At 43.2% G+C, this 17,109-nt stretch overlaps 1 protein-coding gene and 1 non-coding gene across 2 annotated transcripts in view; one reads left to right on the plus strand and one right to left on the minus strand.

Annotated features, from left to right (window-relative positions):
- The window catches only part of PHF20 (PHD finger protein 20), a 132,120-nt gene extending 130,396 nt beyond the window's left edge, over positions 1 to 1,724 (minus strand). Inside the window, exon 1 of the mRNA XM_032420193.1 lies at positions 1,620 to 1,724. The gene's annotated coding sequence lies outside the window, so the exon portion shown is untranslated. The remainder of the gene's footprint in view (positions 1 to 1,619) is intronic.
- Positions 1,725 to 3,204: 1,480 nt separating this feature from the next.
- Positions 3,205 to 3,308, plus strand: LOC116642108. Its single transcript, XR_004301295.1, has one exon. It is a non-coding gene; the product is annotated as a U6 spliceosomal RNA (small nuclear RNA).
- The last annotated feature ends 13,801 nt before the right edge of the window (positions 3,309 to 17,109 follow it).

Below are 17,109 nucleotides of genomic sequence, written 5' to 3' on the forward strand. Positions count from 1 at the left end.
AGGGAGTTAGAAACCAGAAAAATGCAGAAAATGGGATAGGGCAAACTAAGATAGAAGAGTTTCTGTTAGTAGAAAGCAGAAAGATACAAGATAAAGTAGACATACGAAAGACAACATGCAGGCACCCTTTTGGAGGGGGATCTTTTCCTTGGGGGAGGGGAATTCAGGAGATGTGACTATAGGAAGTATGCTCAGAAAAAAGGTCGTAGAGGCAGAGAAAGTGCTGTGCAGAAGAAAGATATGCATTCACCAGAGGAAGGAAGAGAAAATGGGTGCCCTGACCAAGCAGGGAGAGCACCTAAAAGGGAAATGGGGTTCCAAAGAGGAAAGGAAACTGAGGAATGAAAATGTCTTGGATAGAAGAAAAGCTAAAAAGGATAGGAGGCATGCTCAAGAACCAAGGATCATGGCCCCAGAATGAGAAGACTTAGAAAAAAATGTGTGTCCCCCCGACTTAAAAGGTTTCAGGAAGGTGGCTGCACCCTGAGAACTGTACAACCAAAAGGGGTGGATTCTGTACATTTTGGAAACACAGGAAATAAATACACTCTCAGATATGAAAATGAATCCCCCCCAGGAAATAAAGTAGTTCCTCGATTTGAGGAACTCATGAAAATGAGTGCAACCCCAAGAATACAGTGACTAGAAAAAGCAGTGAATTCCTTTATTTGTGCAACCGCAAATATCCACCTACAAACTTCAGGATTTGGATCGCATTTTCAGTAGACTCTGGAAATGAGGAGCACCCCCAGATTTCAAGGGCTGGGGAAACGAAGTAGCCCCTAAATTTAAGAAATTTTGGAAAGCATGTTGCAAGATCTGGGGCCTGGAGAAGGGGATTCTTTCTTGGATTTGTGGGAATAGAAGCACCCCCAAAACTTTGGTTACTGGACCCCAGATTTGACTCAATAAAGGGGCAAACCCCAAAATCTGAAAGGAGTGCGTGTTCAGATTGGAGGCTCGGAAAAGGGAGTGTCCTCCCAATTTGGGGGGGTGCCTGAGAAATGGGTTACATCCTCCGTTTGAGGGACTTTGGAAATTAAGATAAAACCCCAGGGCTGGAATTTAAGAAAGGGGATGCACCACATTCTCTAAACTATAGAGAAAGGGGACACTCCCATAGTCAGGGGCTTGAGAAAGGGGTGTGCTCCTCAGAATAGGATAAAAGAGTCAATAAAAGAAAACGCGTTCCCAAAGCACAAGGTAAGAGCAGCGGCTGGTGGTGGAGCTCCCGGGGACCACACAGCTCAGCCTCTAGCCCTAGCGCTTACCCCCCACCCCCAACACGGCCCGCTCCGCGCCCCGAGCCCGCACCCTGCGGCCCAGCCCCCTCGAGCGGCGCTGATTGGCCGCGGCCGCCGTCATTCCCTCGGGCAGCCCTGAGGATTGGGCGCCGCTCGCACGCCCGCCACGCTCTCATCAGCGGTCCCCGGGCCTCCCTCCGGGCTGGGCGAGCGGGGCCGGGCGGGGAGCGAGGCCGGACAGGGGACCGGAGCAGCCGTGGCGGCCGCCACCGCTCCCGCTAGCACAGCGCGCGCACCGCGCGGGCCCGGCCCAACCCGGCCCAACCCGGCCCCGGCCAGCCGGCTTCTCCTCGCCGCGCCTCGCCGCGAGCTCACCTCACAGCCCCGCTCCGGCTGCGCCGCTCCAGGACCAACCGACAGAAGGACTCTGCGTGCTGCGCACCACGTGACCCTCGGGACGCGCCCAGCGTATCCCCCGCCCCCCACACACACGCACCATCGCCACCACCGAGTGACGCAGCGCCCCAGCTGCCCCGCCCTCGGCCCCGCCCCGCCTGATCCCCATGGAGATGGCTCCCGCGGGCCACGCCTACTGCCCTGACGCGCGGGAACCAGGCCGGCGCCCCGATCCAGAGCACGAAGTCCCCATTCACCCATAATCACTGAGGTAACACGAAGCCTGGGACTGGACACTACCCATCACCTGTTAATTTCACCTCCTAAGTGCATCTCGAAGCCTCCCACTTTTCTCCATCCCGCTGCCGACACTCCAATCTAGGCCACCTCTCTCTTAGATGATGGTGGTGGTGCCCTCCATCCCATTACCCTTTCCCCTTCCAATCCATTCTTCACACACAGACAATGGAGCTTTTCAAAACTCAGGTATAATCACAGCCACACCCTGCTCAAAACCCATTGCCCACTGTTCTTCGGGGGTTGAAATCTTAATCTCCACTGTAGCCTATCAACCAGGCTCTTCGAAGTCTGAACCTAACCTGCCTCTCTCACATTCTCACACATCCTGCTTTCCCACGTTCTCGACCTCTTTCAAGTAAGTGCTCAAGCCAGGTTCCTTGCCGCCTCAGGGTCTTTGCACTAATACCTCCAACACTTTGCCTCATTAACTCCTAGCTAGGAAAGGATTCCAATTGCTGGTGTGCAGAGGAGCTGTATTTTGCCTCTGGGGACCTAGAGGTGGGAGTTGCAGCCACAACCAAAGGGTATGAAATGTTTTCCCAACGGGACTTGGGAAGTCCCAAGGAGAAAGGCTGAACATTTGTTATTTTTGAGGGACATGAGGACTTTAATTTACATCGGAAAGACAAAGCAGCCAGATTGCACTTCTTAAAATATAAATCCAGTCATGTCACTGCCCTGCTTAAAATGGCCAATCCGTTCACCTGCATCCTTCACCCTTGCTCATCCTCTGGCCACAGTGACTTTCTGTCAGTTTCTATGGTTCTTTCTAAATTCTTTCCAGCTGCTGGATCATCAAATAAGCTGTTGCTTTTTGCAAAGCTGACTCTTCATCATGCAGGTCTGTTTGTCATCACCTTAGTGAGACTCTCTTTAGCTACATTATCTAAAAGTGCTTCACTTGATCAAATGCCTGCCCCTTGACAATTACTCTCTACCTAATTACTGTTCATTTTCAGCAGAGCACTAACACAGTTTTAATTATTTCATTTGTTTGTTCTCTTGATTATATTTGTCTATTTCCTAAATTAGAGTTAGGAACTATCTTATATCAACTGAATTGTCAAACCTGACAAATAATAGAAGTTCAATGTATTATCTGTCAAAGGAATGAAAGGAAAGAAAATGATATTTAGAAAAACTAGTAGATTCTTCTTTATGGCCCAAGTCCATAGGAGAGGTGTTCTTCAAATCAGGCTTGAAGAGGGCATTACCTCCGGGCAGAGGAAGAGGTTCTGGGAAACCAGGGACAAAATCTTCAGCTGTGTTCACTTCAGCAGCACATATACAAAAATTATAACAATACAAAGATTAGTGTGGCCCCTGTCCAAGGATAACACGCAAATTAGTGAAATATTCCATTTGTGTTAAAAAAAAAAAAAAAAAATTTCAGGAATTTGAGGACCAGAACCACCTGCAAAAACTCAGCTCAGTGCTCCAATACAATAAGAAAGGACCTTCCCAGGATCCTCTCGGTTTATGTCTCTTAACATGAAATTGTTCACATGTTAGTGGCTGGGGCATCTGGGTGGCTCAGTTGGTTAAGCGTCTGCCTTCAGCTCAGGTCATGATCTCAGGGTCCTGGGAACCAGCCCCATGTCAGGCTCAGCAGGGAATCTGCTTCTCCCTCTCACTCTCCCTCGCTGCTCTCTCTCAAATAAGTAAATGGAATCTTCAAAAAAAGAAAGAAAGAAAGAAAGAAAGAAAGAAAGAAAGAAAGAAAGAAAGAAAGAAAAGAAAAATGTTAGTGGCTGTTGTCGCATAAGAGGATTTGTTGTCCCACAACCATAATAATGCCAAGAATCCCGACTCAATAGCTGCACATAAATACAACCTGTTTCTTCACTTACTTAGCCTGCATGCATTGAAACCAGGCTTGAGCTGAGCACCAAAGACATGGTAGAATGAGATGTAGGCCCTGCTCTCAAGGATCTCACAGCCTGGTAAAGAAATCATTGCAATTTGTAAGTTAAAGTTCCCTTTGTCTGTTGCAAGTTCAGGCACTGACACTGTTGCCAATACAAGCGAAACAGAAATATATTACAAGGATATTAGGGGCCTAGAGCGTGCACTGGAGGGCAAGCACGGAAAACAAGCAGACAGAAAAGCAGCTTCACCAAGAAGCAATTGCTGCTGCCAACAGCACCACACACCACGGCTGGGATTCAATCCTAACATCCTTTTGTCTTTGAGTCACTCACTTAAGAGGCAAAAATCTTGGCCCAGAGCCACTATTGATTGGTCAATCTCAGATCACATGGATTAGTCCAGGCTGCCAGGAAAAGAAGAGAGGAGCAATATGCCCCTAAAGATATTCCCCCGAGTTGGGAAAAGAGGGGAGAGCTGATGCTGGCCAGGCAAAAATAACTTGATACGGATATGAAAAAAGTACCTTGGGAGTTAAGCTCTTTCTGATTCCTGCAGAAACCTGGCTTGCCAGCTTCTTCTAAACTGGACCTTCACTACCTGCTAGTCACAGAACTCCAGTTTGCAAAATTCTGATCTAAAGCCCCAGTCTTACCCCTGCCTCCTTAGCAGCATCCCTCTTTGGGCCTTAAGATTCTCCCCAGCATCTCACTAGTAGTCGGTCTCAACCTCCCAATTATGTCTTAGAGCCTTTCTTTGTACAAGATAGGCATTCAACTAATAGTTACAATTAGTGAATGAGTGAAATAATGAATGTAAAGCAGCCTCAATTCCACGAAGTAGAATCTCTCCTGCTAAGTGTCTAACCAGTTCAGAACTCTGGTCCCAGCCTGTAAAATGACAGCTCCACAAGGAAACCCTACATGCATGTAAGGTATATAGTAGCTCAAGAGGCGGGCAGTATCTGCATGGAAAGTCCTTTCACTCCCTACGAATCACTTTTCTCCTTAAATTGTCAAATTTAAGTTAAATAGCATATGAGAAAATTTATTATAAACTGCAAAGTTCTATATAAATGATTTTCTGATTGCTTTCTTACTAGATTCGTCATCGTCTAGAGTATTCAAAATGTCCCTGGCTAAAGAGAAACAGAACTAAAGGCCTAACATGAGATAGGATATTCAGTCAGAAAACTGATCTTTCTCAGCCTCTAGCCAGCAAACCTTTACACTTTGTCCTTATGCAACCCCAAGGTATTTACAATGAGTCTGTCTAGGGAAAAGGGGAAAACTAAAATAGAAAAGCAAGCCCCTCAGCTGTGACTCACACTCAAAGACCCCATATACTCAGAGTATCACAAGCTTGAGCATGTCAGTCTCCAAAGTAGGAACTGGGGTATGATATCTGCAGCACCCAGCTGAGTGTGAGAACTCAGGAAGCCGGAAACCACAGTCACAGCAGCATCTGAGAGGTCCAAGAACCTTCACAAGGCCCTGGGGGACCCAAGGGAAGCAAGTTGAGTCTTGGCCCTCGCCTAAGGTCTTCCAGTCTGGACCTGATGGAAGGTTCTTGAGCTCCCCAAGCCTTAGTGCTCTCCAAGTGAGGGGGAAGAGAATTAAGTAGGAATTCTAATATATTTCCAGCATTTTGCAAGATTATAAGGGGGGGGGGAAGAAGAGGAAAAGGAGAAGAGAACATTTTTTTATTCTTGTCCTAGATACTAAAAAGAATAATAAGGGGCACCTGGGTGGCTCAGTTGGTTGAACGACTGCCTTCGGCTCGGGTCATGATCCTGGAGTCCTGGGATCAAGTCCCACATCGGTCTCCCTGCTTAGTGGGGAGTCTGCTTCTCCCTCTGACCCTCCCCCCTCTTGTGCTCTCTCTCTCTCTCTCTCTCTCTCTCTCTCATTCTCTCTCTCAAATGAATAAATAAAATCTTTAAAAAAGTAAAATAAAATAAAATAAAATCCACCTGGATCACTTCAAGGGACTAAGTCCTGTTCTACTTTGTCCTTTGGGAGCCCCAGTACCTAGCACTGTTCTCTATAATTTAAGCATACTTATTAAATATTTCTTGTGGGTTGAAACTCATGCCAATCCAGAGATAAAGAGAAAGGGGGAGGACTGGAGGTTAAAGAACTTTATTAAATGATCAGTCTCTAAATCTGCTGGTACTCCACTCCCCAAATGTCTTATAATTTAATTGTAAATAGTTAATGCTATCCATATGGTTCAAATCCCAGAAACTATATAAAAGGCATACAGTGCAAAGTCTCCCTCAAATTCTTGTCCCTCATTGGTCCTGTTTCCACTGGTTAACCACTACTCTTACTTTCTTATGAATCTTTTCAGGGTTTCTTCATACATATATAAGCAAATTCAAATATAAGTTCAAAAAAAACACCCCAGATATAAGTTCAAATATATTCTGACTTTTCTATACAAAAGGAAGCATTTTTTTAAGTTTTTTGTTTTGTTTTGTTTGTTTGTTTTTTAAGTTATCTCTACACCCAATGTGGAGCTCAAACTCACAAACCCGAGATCAAGCATCATATGCTCTCCTGACTGAGCCAGCCAGGTGTCCCCAAAAGGAAGCATTTATTGTCCTCCACCTTACTTTTTTCACTAAACAACATATTTGAACACCCTGGAATACATTTTGTACAAGGGCATAAAAATAACTTCTTCCTTATCTTGTTTTATATTACTGCTCCATAGTATCTCTTGTGTGGATAAACTGTAATTTGTTTAATCAGTCCCTTATCGGAGGCCATTTAGGTTGTTTCCAATCTTTTGCAATTTAAAAACAATGTTCCATTTACAAATAGTAAAGCACATGTGTGCATACAGAACTATAGTCTAAATTCTCAGAAATGGAAGCTCTGAGCCACAGGAGTATAGGCATTTATAACTTTGTTAGAGATTGCAATTTGCCCTCTATAGATTCCCCAAAGATATAACTCCACAATTGCAAAATATGTCACAAGTAATCTGTTACTTGTAATAATTAAGATCCAGTCATTTATTTATAGTTTAAGAAATAGAAGGTGTTTCAAGATTATTCCCATTATGTTAATTCTCATTTACTTTCATTCCTGATAAGGAAAGAAATGAGTAATATTGCAGTTTCTAGCTAGAAATGTGTATAACCCACTGTACAACTGTGTATATCACACATGTCAATGTCCCCCTGCGTGTCATTGAAAGAGATATATTGGAAGTTATCTTGATGATCTTTTTTTTTTAAGATTTTATTTATTTATTTGACAGAGAGAGACACAGCGAGAGAGGGAACACAAGCAGGGGGAGTGGGAGAGGGAGAAGCAGGCTTCCCCGTGGAGCAGGGAGCCCGATGCAAGGCTCGATCCCAGGACCCTGGGATCATGACCTGAGCCGAAGGCAGACGCTTAACGACTGAGCCACCCAGGCACCCCTTGATGATCTTAATGTAGAGGAAAATATCCTTAAGCATGAAAGGACAAGTCATTAAGGAAAATATTATAAATTCAACAACATTGAAAAATCTATTCTATCAGGGTGGGGCTAAAAAAATTCTATCCACAAATGTACATATATATAAACAGATGGTTTGCAGTATGTAGGGAAATGAGAGTGGGAGTGGAGGCTAAGGAAGTGTAACTCAAACAAAGAGGGGCCACTTTGTTTCCAATGTTCATAAACAATGTTGCAATAAGAAAAAAGAAGAAAGGGGGGAAGAAAACCAACTTAAGATAGAACATGGTTTTAGCTAAAATGAAGCCCAGTCTGGGGAAGATTAAAAAGGTGATGATGGGGGCGCCTGGGTGGCTCAGTTGTTAAGCATCTGCCTTCGGCTCAGGTCATGATCCCAGGGTTCTGGGATCGAGCCCTGCATCGGGCTCCCTGCTCAGCGGGAAGCCTGCTTCTCCCTCTCCCACTCCCCCTGCTTGTGTTCCCTCTCTCGCTGCGTCTCTCTCTGTCAAATAAATAAATAATATATTTAAAAATTTTTTAAAAAGGTGATGATGATCGCTTCTCAGCCTTTTGGCTAAGATCAAGTGTAAAAAGGTGATGATGGTTTGGAGAGAGATTTTAGTTTTATTTTCTGTTGTTGTTTTTTTTTTAAATAATCTGTTATTTTTTTTTTTAAGACTTTATTTATTTGCGAGAGAGAGAACGAGAGACAGAGAGCATGAGAGGGAGGAGAGTCAGAGGGAAAAGCAGACTCCCTGCCGAGCAGGGAGCCGGATGTGGGACTCAATCCCAGGACTCCAGGATCATGACCTGAGCCGAAGGCAGTCACTTAACCAACTGAGCCACCCAGGCGCCCGAGATTTTAGTTTTAAAAAGAGAAAAAAACAATGTTGCAATAAATAATTCTCTTACTGATGATCATTCACAATGTTTCCAATTGTTATAAACAGTGCTTCAATGAACAGCCTTGTATGTTCAAAACAGGAAAAAAAGAGAAAAAGTGGGGTTGTGTCTGGCTTAATGGAAACTGCACCAAGAAACAAATATATGAGTATATCTGTAATTATGCACATTTGATGTTAAAAAAAAAAAGTAGTGGTGGTGGTGAAGAATGTTAGTAACTGACATTCTGCTGCTCAAACCCCACTGGATTCCCTCTTACCTGCTTATTGACTCACTAAGACCCAAAAGCTCTCTCCCCCTTCTTTGTTGCCCCCACACTTGTGCATTTGAAATCTCACCTCCTGGACTTTACGCTACCCAGCACAACCGGCAGTTCCCTTGGGCCTAAAACCATATCTGACATCCAATCTGGATTCCGAATTCCAGGCTCTAAATAGCACACTAAAGAAAATCATTGGATGGTAATTATGGAGAAACAGGTAGTCACAAGTACTCTCACACCTTATTCCATTTTCCCTGCTCTCCTTGTCTATATTATTGTCTTTTTTTCTTTTCTTGCTACTTAATAAACCCTTTTCAGGTCTTTACACGTTTCTTTCTTTCTTTTTTTTTTTTTATTTATTTAAGTAATCTCCACACCCAATGTGGGGCTTGAACTTACAAACCCTAGATCAAGAGTCACATGCTCCTCCCACTGAGCCAGCCAGGTGCCCCTGGGTCTTTAAGTTTTTTATTTATCCTAGTTGCTAAATTATCATCCCTCCTCCTCTTATTTTCAGTGGACCCTTTTTATTGCAAGAGGTAAAATAGAGGCAGAAACCTCTGCATACTTGGCTAAAGTAGAAATGAAAGGCTTCATAAAAACCCAAAAGACAAAACCTGACAACTACAAAAGAGCTAGATCCTGCCCACATTTAACTCTCCCTGCCCCAGAGGGCTTCTGCCCTCCCACCACATGACTTGGAGTAGGACCTCTGACTTTTCAAAGGCCAGATGACAAAAGAAAAGTTATATTTATCTTCCCTACAGATTTTCCAAATTTTCCTTTCACCCCTACACCCTCACCTTTGCCTGCCTCCCCTTCCTGTTCTACATCAAATCTTTCTCCCTTTTGGAAAAAATAATGATGATGATAATATTTAGTGAACATTTACTGTTTGCTAGGTACTGTGCTAAGTACTTTACATGAATTATTTCATTTAAAACAATAACCCTTGGAGGGGTGCCTGGGTAGCTCAGTCGTTGAGGCTCTGCCTTTGGCTCGGGGCATGGTCCCAGGGTCCTGGGATCGAGTCCCACATCGGGCTCCCTGCTCGGCGGGAAGCCTGCTTCTCCCTCTCCCACTCCCCATGCTTGTGTTCCTGCTCTCTCTGTGTCCCTCTCTGTCAAATAAATAAATAAAATCTTTAAAAAAACAAAACAAAACAATAACCCTTGGAGAGGGGTCCTATTTATTATCATCGTTTTGCAGCTGAAGGAATGGAGGCCCAGAAAAGATAAGTTGCTTGTCTAAGGTCACATTGCTAAGAATAATATAAGCGCAGGGGTGACAGGCTGGCTCAGTCAAAAAAACATGTGACTCTTAATCTTGGGGTCATGAGTTCAAGTCCCATGTTGGGTGTAGAGATTACTTAAATAAAACTTTTTTAAAAATCTGTTTCATACCCTTAGAATTTAAAATTCATAATGGTAGGGACACTGTTTTATTTACTGCTATATCCCCAGTGCTGGAATAATATCTAACATGAAATAGGAACTTAAAATTTCTCATGATAGTATCGGGGCGCCTGGGTGGCTCAGTCGGTTAAGCGTCTGCCTTCGGCTCAGGTCATGATCCCGGGGTCCTGGGATCGAGCCCCGCATCGGGCTCCTTGCTTTGCGGGAAGCCTGCTTCTCCCTCTCCCTCTGCTGTTCCCCCTGCTTGTGTTCCCTCTCTCTCTCTCTGTCAAATAAATAAATAAAATCTTTAAAAAAAAAAAAATTTCTCATGATAGTATCAAACAGTATTTTTGGAGTACTTCGGTTATGCCAGGTACTCTAAGCTTTTTACATATTTATTTTCTCATCCAATCTTTATAACAACCTTATAAGATTTAACAACCTTTTAAATGTGATGTCCAAAACTTTCCAGTGGCCAGGGGGCCTGGGTGGCTCAGTCGATTATGCATCTGCCTTTGGCTCCTGTCATGATCCCAGAGTCCTGGGATCAAGCCCTTTGTTGGGCTCTCTGCTCAGCAGCAAGTCTGCTTCTCCCTCTCCTCCTGCTCCTTCTCTGTCTCTTTCTCTCTCTCGCGCGCGCGCGCGCGTTCACTCTCTCTCTCTCTCTCAAATAAATAAATAAAATCTTAAAAAAAAGCTTTCCAGTGGCCTATCAACAACTGTGTCTCTGAGAAAAAAAAAGGAAAGGTTGATTTTCAGCATTTGCAGATCTATTTGTGGTATAAATACCCACACTGTGGCTGATTTCAAACTACCAATGTGAGATCAACTGGCTCACAAAATTCCTGGACATTTTATAATTGATTCATGAACCGGTCCAAGTCCACTCCAGCACACCACTGGCTACTGTTCTTCCAGAGCATGGAAGCCCTTTCACAGATTAGCCCTTATGTACCTTTCCAACGAAATCTTCTGACTTTTCAACTCACCCATGCAGCCGAATTTGAAATTCTGTCTGTGTGGGAGGTAAAATATAAAAAGACAGAATTCCTGTCTGTGTGGGAACATGCCCTGCTTGTCTATACTTAATTGTCACTGGGCAACATGTTCTATTTCTGAGTTCTTTCATCCTTCTTCTTTACATCCTGGCTTTATACTGATGCATCTCCAAAGCAACCCCAACTAATTCAACAAATAGTTGTTAAACAACCAGCACATTCCAGGCAGGATGCTAGGAGCTGGGGGAGGCGTGGAAAGATAAAGGAGAAGCAGTCAGTGTTCTCAGAGTAGCTCACAATCTGGTAGTGAAGTCAAATGTGTAAATTAAATTACAATCCAGTAAGAGCAATAATGAAAGATTGATTGAGTCTAACAATGGTAGTCATGATAAAGGCCAACTTCCTAGAGGAAGTAAAACACAAACATCTTCAAGGACAGATATTTCTAGGCAGGGAGATGCAGGCCATCTGAGACTTTGTGAACAGATTAAGAAAGTGGGGTAAAACAGATGATAAGGCTTCCTGCATTCCTCTGTGCTCCCTAAAACCTTCAGTGGGAAACTATTGCACTCTATATAGCAGAATTTCCAATGGGAAAATGATCAATGTCAATTAATAGATCATGACCATAGGACTTAAAAATAAAATCTTTTTTTTTTTTTTAAAGATTTTACTTATTTGACAGAGAAAGACACAGTGAGAGAGGGAACACAAGCAGGGGGAGTGGGAGAGGGAGAAGCAGGCTTCCCTGTAGAGCAGGGAGCCCGATGCGGGGCTCGATCCCAGGACCCTGGGATCATGACCTGAGCTGAAGGAAGACGCCTAACGACTGAGCCACCCAGACGCCCCAAAAATAAAATCTTTAAAAAAATAAATGGGGTGGGGTGCCTGGGTGGCTGAGTCAGTTAGGCGTCTGCCTTCGGCTCAGTTCATGATCCCAGGGTCCTGGGATCGAGCCCCGCATCGGGCTCCCTGCTCAGTGGGGAGTCTGCTTCTCCCTCTTCCTCTGCCCCTGCCCCTGCCTGTGCTTTCTCTCTCCCTCTCTCTCTCTCTCAAGTAAATAAATAAAATCTTTAAAGAAATACAATAATAAGTCAACATCTTGAGAAATGTCTGCCAAGATTTTGTATCTGTTGGTTATCATCAAATCCATGGCCAGCAAAGTAGATATTCTGTTGCTAGATCCAAGACTGCCACAGAACTTGATAGACTTGCTTGAATCAGTACAAACATTGGAAAATGTAGCAGAAAACATTGGAAATGACAAACCAATGTTGGTGGCATATGGAGAAAAGGACACACGATAAATATATAAATAATAAAAAAAAATAATAAAGTTAACACTGTGTGTCAGCTACTGATTTATGTGCCTTATTTACATTAACTCATTTAACTTTTGCCTCATTTTTTTAAAATTTTTTTAAAGATTTTATTTAGGGGCACCTGGGTGGCTCAGTCTTTAAGTGTCTGCCTTCAGCTCAGGTCATGATCCCAGGGTCCTAGGATTGAGCTCTGCATTGGGCTCCCTGCTCAGCGGAGAGCCTGCTTCTCCCTCTCCCACTCCCCCTGCTTGTGTTCCCTCTCTTGCTGTCTCTCTCCGTCAAATAAATAAATAAAATCTGTAAAAATAAATAAATAAATAAAATACAGTTTTTATAAATAAATATTTATTTATTTGAGGGAGAGAGCACGAGTGGGGGGAGGCGCTCAATCCTGGGACTCCATTCCGGGACTCAGGGATCATGATCTGAGCTGAAGGCAGACGCTTAACCAGCTGAGCCACGCAGGTGCTCCAACTTTTGCCTCAATTTTATAAACTAGGTTCTATTATTATCCCACAGATATTTCACAAATGAGAAAACTGAGACTTAAAACATGTTGTATAGTTCACTCCGTGTTACAGACATACAATGGAGTGCTGGAACCAGCTTCTATTGATTTGCAAGAGCTGATAAATATTCATTTGGTAGCTTAAAAGAGACCGTAGTCAAGGGGGGGGGGGGGCGCCTGGGTGGCTCAGTTAAGCATCTGCCTTCAGCTGAGGCGCCCCTGGCATTTTTTTTTAATCTAAACAAAAATTATGTCTTGGTATTCATAGCTGGATAAATTGTAAACTAATAGCAAAAATAATAGTTTATTTTTTGAATGGTGCTAAGGTCTTCACGTACATTATCTTACTTAATCTTTTTACTTAATCCTCAGAGCCATCTTCAAGGCTGGGAAAAGTGAAACTTAGCTAAGAGATAATTGCACAGAATTACAATATGTAGGAGAACGGATGAGAACCCATCTCTGTTCCTGCCTGCTCTATACCTACCCTTCTCTATTAGAATTGGTAGATGAATTTGTTAGATCCACAGAGTTAATTTGCGTGATGGGGTTTCATTGTAATTGTAGGGCAACAGAAGGATGTTATTAGGCTTGTGGGAGTGATTTGGCATATGATTAGAAAAACAAAAGCCTATAGGCCTTAAAAAAGACATTAAGAATTAACTGAAGGAGGGACGCCTGGGAGACTCAGTTGGTTAATCATCCATCTCTTGATTTCAGCTCAGGTCATGATCTCAGGGTCCTGGGATCAAGCCCCACATCAGTCTCCACGCTTAGCGGGGACTTGCCTTGAGGATTCTCTTTCTCCCTCTGCCCCTCCTCCCACTCAAGAGCTCTCTCTCTCTCCAATAAATAAATAAATCTTTTTAAAAAAGATTTATTTGGGGCGCCTGGGTGGCTCAGTTGGTTAAGCAACTGCCTTCGGCTCAGGTCATGATCCTGGAGTCCCAGGATCGAGTCCCGCATCGGGCTCCCTGCTCGGCAGGGAGTCTGCTTCTCCCTCTGACCCTCCCCCGTCTCATGCTCTCTCTCTATCTCTATCTCATTCTCTCTCTCAAATGAATAAATAAAATCTTTAAAAAAAATAAAATAAAATAAAAATAAAATAAAATAAATAAAAAATAAAAAAGATTTATTTATTTATTGGAGAGAGAGAGAGCATGAGCAGGAGGAGCAGAGGGAGAGGGAGAAGCAGGCTCCCAGTTGAGCAGGGAGCCTGATGCGGGGCTTGATCCCAGGACCCTGAGATCCTGACCTGAGCCAAAGGCAGACGCCTAATGACTGAGCCACCCAGGTGCCCCGTAAATAAATAAATCTTTAAAAAAATTAACTGAAGGCTGGGCGCCTGGGTGGCTCAGTTGGTTAAGCGACTGCTTTCGGCTCAGGTCATGATCCTGGAGTCCCAGGATCGAGTCCCACATCGGGCTCCCTGCTCAGCAGGGGGTCTGCTTCTCCCTCTGCCCTCTTCCCTCTCGTGCTCTCTGTCTCTCATTCTCTCTCTCTCAAATAAATAAATAAAATCTTTAAAAAAAAATAAAAAAATTAACTGAAGGCTGAGGGAAATGGGGAAAGACATGTAGAAGGTAGCATTTGAACTGGATCTTGAAGAGTAAATATCAGAACCTTACGTATTAGTCAAGGTCATATAAGGAGGTAGAAACCACATGCTACGAAAGAGAGAATTTAATATAATGGATTGTTAACTACATAACTGAAGAAGTAAAAGGAGAAATCTAAGGTATCATGGTGGTAGTAATTGTAGGAACACCTACCACCTCTAGGGCTGAGGAAATAAAGGGTAGAAGTTGGAATTACTAAAACGTAAAACTTAAAAAAGAAAATTAAAAGAAGGGCCAAACAGAGCTGAAATTTGGATGTCTGAAGAGGAGGTACTGCTTGTGTCTCTGAATTGGGGGGAAGGGCCCCATGGGGTTGAGACCCAGAACTGCACGAGTAGGAGGCACTGGGCAGTCAGTGCTGGTGTCTCTGAAGACAGAATAATGAGACTGCTTCTATAAGTATTGGAAAAACTGCATTCTGATTCAGCTGCTTGTAATGGGAAGGGACTGCCACTGCTGGAATTGAGAAGCTTTGCTGGATGCCATAGATAGGAACAGGAAGCAAACAGGAAGGAGGCTTCCATCATTCCTCCTGAGCCTTGCAGTGTTCTTCTGGTAGTCTCTATTGGGAGACCTTAATAGAGAGCCACTACGAAAGGAGAAATATTTGCAGAGTCCCAACCCCAAAAATCCTAAAGCAGAGGGTGGATTTAGAGGTGAGAAAATACCTAGTAATGACTCACCTTACCTGGTCAGAAGGCTCTGTATGGCCTGGCTTTTTTTCATAAGCTTTTTTTTTTTTTTAAGATTTTATTTATTTATTTGACAGAGAGAGACACAGTGAGAGAGGGAACACAAGCAGGGGGAGTGGGAGAGGGAGAAGCAGGCGTCCCGAGGAGCAGGGAGCCTGAGGTGGGGCTCGATCCCAAAACCCTGGGATCATGACCTGAGCCGAAGGCAGACGCTTAATGACTGAGCCACCCAGGTGCCCCTTCATAAGCTTTTTTGCTACAGCCACATGACATTCTGGCAGATGCTTAAGGACAGCATACTTCCTCCTGCTACAAGGCCTTTTGCATATTTTAATCTATGACTGGAATGTTCTTCACCTATTAAATGCTCTTTCTCACACTAAATCTTCCTTTAAGATGTTTTCATAACACTGTAACCTCTCTTGTAGCATTTGTCACAATTGTATATCTTTTTACAGATATGGTCCTTTGATCAATGCTTGCCTCCTCCAACTAGATTGTAAGTTCCAGGAGGGCAGAGGCCATGACTGTGTTTGTACTCCGTTGTTTGTTTTCCTAGTGCCTAGTTTAGTAACTAACACATTGTAAAACTTCAGTATATATTTGCCTGAGGAATTATTTCAATATCCTGAAAAGAGAGAGTGAAGCCATAACATGATGAGAGATGTGTAGTAGAAAGCAAAGATTTGAGGGCTTTTTACTTCCAGTATCTCCCTCCAGCATCTTGCTCTAGATTCTAGAGGTCCATAGAAGATCGCTTTTTTTTTCCTTCTTTTTTCCTGAGGTAAATTTCACATAACATAAAATTAACCATTAACTATACTAATGGATCTAATTTTTGGTATTTACTACATTTGCAACGTTGTGCAACCGTCATCGCTAGCTAGCTCCAGAACATTTTCATCACACCAAAAGGAAATCTCATACCCATTAAATAGTCACTCCCCGGGACCCCTGGGTGGCTCAGTTGTTTAAGCATCTGCCTTTGGTTCAGATCATGATCCTGGGGTCCTGGGATCGAGTCCCGTGTTGGGCTCCTTGCTCAGTGGGGAGCCTACTTCTCCCTCTGCCTCTGCCTGCTGCTCCCCCTGCTTGTGCTCGCTCTCTTTCTCTCTCTGACAAATAAATAAATAAAGTCTTAAAAAAAAAAAAAAGTCACTCCCCATACTTCCCTCTCCACATTCCCTGGTAACCACTGTCTGCAGAATGGAATTACCCATTCTGAATGTTTCATACTACATATGTGACCTTTTGTGTCTGGCTTCTTTCATTTAGCATAGTGTTTTTGAGGTTCGTTTACTTTGTAGCCCATATTAGTACTTCATTCCTTTTTATGGCTGAATAATATTCCATTGTATGGCCATACCATCTTTAGCTTATGCATTCATCAGTTGATAGACATTTGGGTTCTGTCTATTTTTTCGCTACTATGAATAGTACTGCTATGAAAATTTGTGTACAAGTATTTGTTTGAAAACATATATATATGCCTTTAAACAAAATCAAGAGTTACATGCTCTACCAACTGAGCCAGCCATGTGCCACTGAAAATATATTTTCAATTCTTGTGTCTATACCTAGGAATGGAATTACTGGATCATATGTTAATTCCATATTTACCTTTTTGAGAAACTGACAAACTGTTTTCCACAGGAGTTGTACCATTTTACATTCACACCAGCAATGTCTGAGGGTTCAACTTTTTCCATGTTCTTGCTGACATCTCTTGTTTCTTTTACAACCACTGCATACAAGTCATATATTCCAACTCAGATGCTTCATTTATATATGGAGGTAGGACCTGGTTACTTAGAGATATTTAGACAAATAATGTCTCTTTGGCCCTCCTTCAGAAAATAATTGTTAGGGATCTATTTTTTCTGGCTCCAGAAAAGAATGAGCCTACTAAATACATCCTTATTTTCTGGGCTATTCATTGTATAGGGCCATTCACTCATATCAAGTAATCACATGCTTTCATTCAAAATCATTGTGGGTTGATACTTCTTTTGTTTTTCATACAACATTTTCTTTTTTTTTTTTTTTAGATTTTATTTATTTATTTGACAGAGAGAGACACAGCAAGAGAGAGAACACAAGCAGGGGGAGTGGGAGAGGGAGAAGCAGGCCTCCCGTGGAGCAGGGAGCC

Source organism: Phoca vitulina, unplaced genomic scaffold (genome assembly GCF_004348235.1).
Source record: "Phoca vitulina isolate PV1807 unplaced genomic scaffold, GSC_HSeal_1.0 scaffold22, whole genome shotgun sequence".
In the NCBI taxonomy this organism is placed as follows: Eukaryota; Metazoa; Chordata; class Mammalia; order Carnivora; family Phocidae; genus Phoca; species Phoca vitulina.